The following is a 9,752-nucleotide window of genomic DNA, read 5'->3' on the forward strand; positions in this document are numbered from 1 at the left end:
TAGGTGAGAGGAATGTAGATCTTATGTATTGTATATAAAAGGAACAAATAAAAAAATTAATGTTGCAAATTAGAAGCCAACAAAGCACCAGGAGGAGAATAAAAAAAGAGAAAATTATTTACTCCTGATAATATTTTAGGCAAAGCAGATCAATTATATCTGGTTTCCAAATGCTGGTCTAAACACTAACCTGATCCATGACAAAGTTTTCACTGGTCTGGAATGAAAAGGGGGGAAAATAGGACTTTGCAAAAATTTTTCAAAAGCTACATATATTGAATTTAAAGAATTTACTTTTATTCCTATGAGATCTTTCCCCCCTTTATAAAATTAAAAAAGAAGAGGTTTCCTCTATGAAGTGGTCATCATAGAACTGCTTAGGGATTATTTTGTTGTTTTGTGATTTTAGTTCTAACTCTAAATTGGCACCATAATGTGGGTCCTGAAACGTATTTTCGGAAATGTTACTGGTCTGAAAAAAATCCAGAAGTCTGAGAACTATTGCCAGAGCAACCTGTTTAAGAGAGAAATAGTCAGCCAGATATTGTTTGTTCATTCATTTATTTAACAAATATTTGTTGAATCTGTTCCATGGGGCAGGTCCTGCACTGGGCCATGAACCATCTATCTCTCTGATAGGGCTTCATTCATCAATGACATCCATGGTGTCATCTAGCAAGAATGGATGTGGTGGTGAATAGAATGGAGGGCTATTGCCAATGGGAAGGACAGTATTGAGGATGATGGCATAGTGGTCTTGTAGTTGCGCATGGGATGATTTTTAAGATCTTATATAAAACTTAGCCCTATATTTCTTAAAAGCCAACTTGGGATGAACAGTGTGTTTCTTTCTTATAAAAGTCAGGTGAATGTCAGCTACCATGGAGTTACTTAAAAGACGTGTATCCATCCCCACTTCAGTAGGTACCAGGCTCTCGGACCCAAGCACTGGCCCACTCTCTGTGAACAGCGTGCCACAGAGAGAGTCACTCTACAGACAGAGCCCAGAGGTCCACACAGTGACTACCCATGTCCATCCTGAAGAGATAGACTAGGAAGGCCTCAGTGTGAACAAGGTATTTCTTACCCCACCATGGAAGGAGGAAAAGTCTGTTTATGGGATCCACGGTTACACTCCTCTCTGATGTGTGCATGTATCCTGAAGGATATATGGTCACCCGATGGCCTTGTGACATTTCAAGATTCTTGGGATCATTGGGTTATATTCTGAGCTCATCCCAGTGCATCTGGTCTCCAACCTTTAGTGGTCAAATCAGCAGGAGAATTTGGAATAGAGAAGATTGACAGGACCTGACAGCACTGAAGCTGGTTTCCATGGTGACATGCTGAGTACTTACTGGTCCTTAAAAACCAACAACATGAATAATTAAATTATCATAGGCCTGCCTAGCCTAGAATATAGGGATATGAGTTAAGAAAAACTGAAAAACCTCTGCTTCAAAGCGATAGATATAGATAGTTAAAAAGAGGCTTGAAAGCAATATCCAGTAATGTTTTTTTTTGTAGAAAAATCAAAACATACCAAAATTGGCTGTAAGTATTGACATATCAGAGAATTGTTTCAGTGCATTACCTGGAGCCTGACTTTACAAGATTTTCAAGTCCTTTGGGAAAATCTTTAGGCATCCATACAACCTTATTAATTCTTTTACTCTGATTTAGTTCTCTTAACTATGCACCTGTGCACCTTACTTTACATTTTAAATTCACGTTAAATAATTTTTCCAAAATATATCTATCAGGTCAAAGATATCTGGCCAGTTTGGGCCCCTTTGAGCCAGTGTGGGATGCCAGCAGCCATGAATGGGTACCTTAAACGCTGCACACATCCCTGGACTTAGCCCAGAGGTGTCCTTCCTGTATCCCTCAACATCCTTGCGGGGTCCCATGGACCAGCTTTGCACATGTCACTCTTCCCAACTGTGCAGGAGCCCCTCTGCTTTTGGCACCTGACCAGTTAGGCAGGATTCCCAAACTTTGCCTGACCACCCTGGTCATCTGGTCTCCACACTTTCCTGGCTGGACTCTTCCAGCCCTGAATGCCCCTATTTCAACAATCTCTTCAGCAAGCAACTTCCTAAAGGCCAGCCTTGTATGATAAGGCCTCAGACCATCTTCTTTGTGGACCACCCTTAAGACAGCCTCTCCAGACCTTAACAGGCCCAGAACGGGCTCCGAAGGAGGCCCAGACACACTGGGACCCTCCACTCCCATTCCTTCCTGCCTTTCTCTCTCCCTTCCTTCTTTTCTAAATTCAAGGTTAGGTCTCAAATCAAAATCCTCAGGATGGGGTGCACCATTGCCACTGATCTGTGTGAGGTTTCTGGTATGCATGCACGTATTCATGTATTTCTTGTAAAACAAATATTGATATCTTGTATGCAGATGTTTTCCATCTACACAAATTGTATTGCACCTTATACTTCATTCTGTTTCTCACTTTTTCACTCAACATTCTAGTTTCAAGGACTTCTCATGTACAACAAACAAGTCTTTTTTAACCACCTTATAATATTCCCTAGTGGGCATTCCTCACAGGTACTTCTCATTCTCCCTGTGAGGGGCCCCAGATTGCTTCCATCTCCCTGAAAAATGATGAACATCTTCATATATGTCCCTTTATGGACCTATGTCAGACATTCTGTGGGCCAAGCAGGCATGAGATATTCTGCTCACAACAAACCCATGGATTTGGTTTTCTAAAATAGATGATCTTGTCCAAGGCAAATAACAATTTCTTTTCCCATCAAATTCTTTTGCCTCCTTCTTCATTTCTTGAATTATACTGCAGTTGCCTGGCACCTCCAATATTAAGTTAATAGTGACAGATAATAGTGAGCTAAACTAACTAAAGGGAATAGTGAATATCCTATCTTATTCCCAATCACAGATGGAATTCTTCCAGAATTTCTCCAGCAAATATAAAGTTTGCTGTAGGTATTTGGAATATGACCACTATAAAATAAGGATGTTTCCTTCCAGATCTGATCTTCTAAGAGTTTTTCTTTTTAATCATAAAGAGTTATTGAATTTTATCACAGCTTTATCTGATTCTATTACAATAGTCACATAGTTTTTCTCTTTTAGTCTATTGACTTGTAAGTTACATTGATCGATTTTCTGATGTTGGATTATTCTTGCTTTCTTGGAGGTAAGACTTTCTTAATGGTATATTGTCATTTTCATGATAATAATAGTTGTTATTATATTATTATTATTATTAATATACTGTTAGATTGGTCTTACAAATATTTTGTTTAAGATGGTCAAACTTAGGTTTAAAAATGAACTGTACCTATAAATGTCTTGTACTCTATCTTGTTTTGAAATCAGGATTACCCAAGCTTCATAAAATGATAGAACCTTATTTTGAATTTGAAATTTCATAGACTTCACCTGCAAAACCATTTTGGCCTGGGGCTTTGGGAAAAGGAGATCTTTGATTTTCATTATAATTCCTTTAGTTTTTATTAATTAACTCAAGTTTACATTTCTTCTACTTTTAGCATTTTATGTATTTTTTAATGTTCATTTGATCTGTTTTCAAATAAATCTATTTTTAAAATTTTAAATTTATTAGCATTTAGTTCAAAATACGATTTAATTTTTATAAATATTTCCTGCATGAGAAGTAATTTCCCCCCTGCTATTCTGTATTTGTTTCTTTTCTTTTCTTTTCATTTTTTCATGATTAATCTTGTCAGAGACTATAATTAATATTTGCAAAGAACCAACTTATGGTTTGATTCATCTTTACTTTATTGACGTCTGTCTCTTATTATTGCTATCCTTTGCTCTTTGGATTTACTCTTTTTCCACCTTCCTGAGTTTAATGCTTAATATATTTGTGTTCAACCTCTCTTGTCCCCCGTTAAATGTATTTAAGGCTGTAACTCTTTCTCTAAGTATTTCTTTAGCTGTATTCCACAAATTTTGACATGTACTATTTTCACAGTTTGTTCAGTTCTAAGTATTTTGTATTTACAGTAAGATTTTTAAACATAATACCAATTTTATCACAAATTTCTGGGCATATGGGATTTTTAGACGTATGAGATTATTAGTTTCTAAACATTGGGGTTTTTGTAACTTTTGTTTGGTTGCTGATTTCTAATTTGAATAAAATCAGATAATAGTCTGTATCATGTTGATTGTTTGGAATTTATTGAGGCTTCCTTTGCATAATTAATGTTTATAAAGATTCCCTGTGGGCATAAAAAGAGCTCTATTTTCTTTTCATTGGGTAATGAATGGGGATAAAGAGTATGCCTGTGTGTGTATGCATATGCAATGGTTTAAGATTATTAATTACATTATTCAGATAGCTCTCTTATTTTTTTGTCTATTTGATCTATTATTTTCAAGAGGAAAATATTTAAATCTTCAGTTACAGTAATTGATTTAGCAATTCTCCCTGAAGTTTTTTAACTTGTTGCACTGTAGATTTTGAAGTTTTATAGTTTATTTCATAAGTACATATACGGCCTTAACATTTATATCTTATTGCTCTATGTTCTTTTTTTCTAGGATACAACCTCTTTCTTTGTTTCTTTTGATATGTTTTACCTTGAATTCTATTTTTTCAGGTATTATAATCTCACCTGAATTCCACTTTGATTCATTTTTTGTCTATTATTGCTTATTACATCCTTTTATTTTCAATTTTTCTATGTCCTATTGTTTTAAGTGTGTTTCTTATAGACTCGGTATTGCTATAAGATTTTTATTATTCTGAAATCCTCCTTTTATATTGGTATATATTTAAACTATATACTGTATCTTTTATCTCCTCTACTTCTTTTCTCCTTTCCTCCTTTGTTTAAAAAGGGTGATTCTTTTTTTAATTACACATTTTCTTAGTCTTATGATGATTAACTCTAACCTAAGATCCATGTTTATGTTTATTCCTACTGATTTCTTAAACTTATCTCTATATCTCAATGTCTTTAATGTCATTTATTAGCTTCTTCTTTTATTCCTTATTTTTAAATGTTTCAGTGCTCCAGAATTCAGTCTTAATCCTTCTCTTCTCCATCCTTACTCACTGCTTAGGTAATTCTATCCAGTCCCAAGACTTTAAACATTACTTACCTGGGGATGATGCCTAAGTATCCTTATGTAGCCCAAACCCTAACCAGACTGACATATCCACCTCCTTCTCAATATCTCTGCCTAAATGTTCACTGACGATCTCACACTTGAACTTGGCAGAATAGAAGTCTCGATTTACTCCCTCCCTTGCCCACAACTGTATCTCCTTCAGTGTCTCCAATTCAGTAAATAATTATAGTCGACCTAACTGCTTATGCCCAAACCCCAGAGATCCTCTTTGATTTCTTTCTCTATTACACCCACATTCAAACCTTCCACAAGACTTCAAGCTCTCCCTTCAAAATACATACCCAACTACCTACCCACTTCTGTCATCCCCACAGCTATCTTTGTCATCCAAGTCACTGTCATCTCTCACCTGACCCATTCTGATTGCCTCCTATGCCTCTTAACTGGTCTCTTCACTTCCACTATTGCCCAGTCTCCCCTTATAATCTATCCACCTCCCCAGAGATCTTTTTAACAAAGGAAATTACACCACCCCCTCCTCAAAGTCTTCCACTGCCTTCCCACCACAATTAAATCAAAATCCCTTACCATAATCTATTAGAAAAATGACCATATAAATTATTTATCCAAATCAGACACTGCAGAGACTAAAAGGAGGCTCAACCTAACCCTTCCTCTGCTCCCTCAGCTCCAGACACACTGGCTGAATTGTTCATTTTTAATGGTTCCCACATCAAGGACTATGCACCAGTAAAAATCTGACCTGGATGTATTAAATGCCTAGTATATGGCAGGCATTATATCTGGGGAAACAGAGAACAAAACAAAATTTGTTTCATCAACTTCACATTTCACATTCTAGAAGGTCCTTCTGTCTAGAAAGCTCTCCCCAGATCCACAAATGGCTCACTCATTCACATCACTCAGTCACTTCCTGGGAAAGGTCTTCCCTGAATATACCATCCACAATAACCTACCACCACCATCCCCATCAATCTCTATCTCCTGATACTGAGTTTTTCATTAGTACCTGGAATTGTATTAACCAATTATTTGTTTGTATTTATTATAAATAAATAATGAACACTGAGGATATTTAATATGTACAAAGGTTTCCCTTTAGGAACATTTAACTATGTTTTTCAAGAGTATTTAGTAACAGTGAATTCCCCAGAAGTATCTAAAGAGAGCATGACTATCACAACCATTTTTCCTGAAAAAAAATCCTTTTTCATGCATTTGCTTAATTTAAATGGCTGTTTTCCCTGCACTAAAAATTGGACTACACAAGTACAGTCCATATATAATTCTGAACTCTCCTAGCATCACTAAAACCCAAACTGAAAGCATCTGCTTGGAAGAGTTGATGAGTTCTACTTTTTCTGGGACTTTCCATGGCATATTTACCCACCAGTCTACCTAACAAAATGCTGTACTTTTTAAACTGAGAAGTAAGCTCTTGAAAGGGAGCTCCCTTCTTCCTGAATACCCTTAGTGCTAAAACCTGGGCTGCTAGAGCTCCTCGAGGCATTTCCACCTGTGACCAAAGTCCAGCTAGCTGGAATGCTCTCAGGTTATCACCTACAGGCTTCAGAAAGCTCTCTACAGATAAGCATGTGAGCAAGAATGAGCTATAATTATAAAATAATGAAAAATTTTCTGCAGAACTTATGGATATCATTCTCATGAAGATTGTCTGGCTAGTCAAATGTTTTTCCTTCATTCTGCCAAGTTTCTCAGAAATTTAATTAAAAATGGCTTTGATGATGTGTATCCAAGGGAGACCAATTCCCGGTTTTCACTGAGGAAGAAATGAATACTTAAAGCAGGTTGTTATGATGGACCAGGAGAATACAAGTAAGGCTTTGAGACACTGAACTGGGTAATATGCCAAATCCAGCTAATGGCTTAAAGAATTTGTTGAGAAAGATGTTTCTTTGGAGCAGAGAATATCAGGGAAATATTTGATTCAACATAACTTTGAGAGATTCCTGTCAAGTACTTGTTTAGAAAGCAATTGTTTGGACCCCTACAGTCTTTCTGCCATCCTAATTTCAATTATTATACTTCTTAGAATGAATTTTGTTGATATATTTTAATCCATTGTTACTGGATTCCTTATGCTGTCTTTTGTATTATTGCCCTGGACTGCAGTTATGTTTTGGTGGAAAGAAGGCAAACTTGTGTTCAGATTCAATTTGAACAGGTTAAATTTTTCAACGAACATTGTTTGCATTAAGTCTGGCAAGACCCTGAATGGTGGCTCAGCTTGCTTTACTACCTCATGGGGTAGCATACTCGCTCCTCGATATGAGGAATGAATATGATCATATGTGGGGATATTTACCCTACAATTCGGTATAAACAAGACTGAGACCAAAGGGAGGTGAGTTAGGAGCAAAACTTAAGCCCCGCCCCTCCCTTAAAAACTCAGCAATCAAAGTAAATAATATTTTAATGAAAAGTTTTTTCAAAGTTGAACTTAATGGAAAAAAGTCCGTGATGAACAAAATATCCTAAATGTTGGCCTTGGGTATGAGAATGTGAGAATTATAATCACCTGTTTGATAAGAATTATTAAAGGACAGACATGTGACCGACTATCTTTGCCACGCCGCAGTTTTCAGACCGCCCTTTGCTTGCAGCGCCTGGTCCCGGAGCCTGGTTGCCGTCTGCTTCTGCTTCCTCGCCGGTCAGCTGGCAGCTCCTCTCAACCCGCTGTTGGCTTCCACTCTTGCTTGCTCTTCCTTGCGACATGGTTGCCTTTCTGACTATTCTTTCATTCTTCAAGCTCCTCCATCGTCCTGCAAGTGGCGCTCTAGTTCTTTTAAAAAAAAAATCTTGTTTCGGCGCAAGATTTGGTGCCAACAGTTCTTTAACGTTGGTTTTCCTGATGTTGAACTAACTCCAGAGGCAAGCACAGACTTTTTTTGAGGCTCTCAAGGTGGCATAATGTTTTTAAAAGAAGCATCTGCTTTAGTGTACACTCTCCAGTGAGTTGTTCACACAGAGTTGCATTCACTGGTGCAGCCAGGTGACGTGCCCATGCATACAACCCATAGATTTCGTGGAAACACAAAAGCAATCAGTGTGTAAATACGGATTAAATGAAACAAACTTAGAAGTCTAGCACATATGTCCCTGACAGGGAGCTCCTACTCAAGTCCTCTTCTCCTTTGCAAGCAAGGGATTATTCATTGAGTTATTGTTATGACCATCTTCAGATCCATATTTCTTCCAACAGTAAGTACTTTCTATTGCTTACTTAGTATGTGCTAGTTGCTTTGCATACATTATCTTATTCAATCCTTACAACATCCTTTGGGGTTAAGAATTATTAACCCATTTATGAATGACAAAATTCAGTCTTAGGGAAGCTATTACAGCTAGCAGTAATAGACTCATTCATTTATTCGTTCAACAGATATTTATAAACTTCCTGCAATGACTGAGACTCTGTGTTTGTGTCTTTAAACAGACTCTGGCTGAGTTAAACAGAAAAGGATTAATAAAAGGATATTGAATAGATCACAGAATCCTGGGGAGATGTGGCTATGCCTATAGGGACAAAGCCTAAAGTCACATCACAGACCATATCTGGTGAGGAAATTATCACCACTATCTCACTGTCATGGGCACCGGTAGATGCTGTCACACTACCACCACTGCTACCATGGGACTCAGTCCTGCTGGACTGCCACCTCTACCAGAAAGCATCTTTAATGTCCTTGCTGCTTTGTATCATTAGCTCTCCATTCAAGGCTTCATTTGGAGCATCTGCTTGGAAAAATATGTCACATGCACACATCATAACTACAAGGCAAGGTGGGAATATGAGTGTACGGGAGCTTCACAGTAGGAGGTGGGCTGAGTCTTCACTAACGACTCACTTTTCAAAATAAAGAAAAAAGACTTCAGATGCTGGCACATCTAAAAGAATGACAAGTGACCATTGAGTCCTTGACCTTCAGGCACTTACAAACTAACAAAACAGAAGATGCATACAGATGACCACAGTATGGAAGATGTGCCACAAAAGTGATATGACCAAAGAGTGTTACTTATGGGGAAAGGTAGGAGATCAATTGGGGCTGGAGATAGCAGGACAGAATCAAAGAAGGGATCATACTTCTGGGTTGTAAAGAGTGGTAGAATATGGATAGAATATGGATGACCCAACACTGAGTGGGTCAAACAGGAAGGACAATTCAAAGAATGAGGCACTCAGGCAAAAGTTTCAAGGTGTGATGGCAATGATGAGTTCTCATTTGTGCTGGCAGAGGCTATTGCAGAGATCTGGACGTGAGAGGGGGAAGCTGGCCAAGACTTGTGGCTGTGGTGAAGGGAAAGAAGGTGTAGACTCAGGAGTAATTAGGCAAGAAGGATCAACTGCGCTTATTTCTCCTTTTAGGACATGTCCTGGTTATAATTCCTTATTTGTGTCTATGGTTTTTTAAGCCACATCTGTCTCCTCTATCAGAAGAGAGCCTCCACAAGGCAGGACTGCATCTATTCTGCCTCATTGTACCCCCAGTGCCTCACACAGTGCCTCTTGAATAGAAGGAGCTCGGTACATATCTACTCAGGGGAAGATAGATTGATAAACAACAGACTGATGTATAATTAGACAGGGAAAAGGGAAAGAAGAGCACAAAGATGATTCTCAGGTT

Source organism: Manis pentadactyla, chromosome 5, assembly GCF_030020395.1.
Source record: "Manis pentadactyla isolate mManPen7 chromosome 5, mManPen7.hap1, whole genome shotgun sequence".
Taxonomy (NCBI): Eukaryota; Metazoa; Chordata; class Mammalia; order Pholidota; family Manidae; genus Manis; species Manis pentadactyla.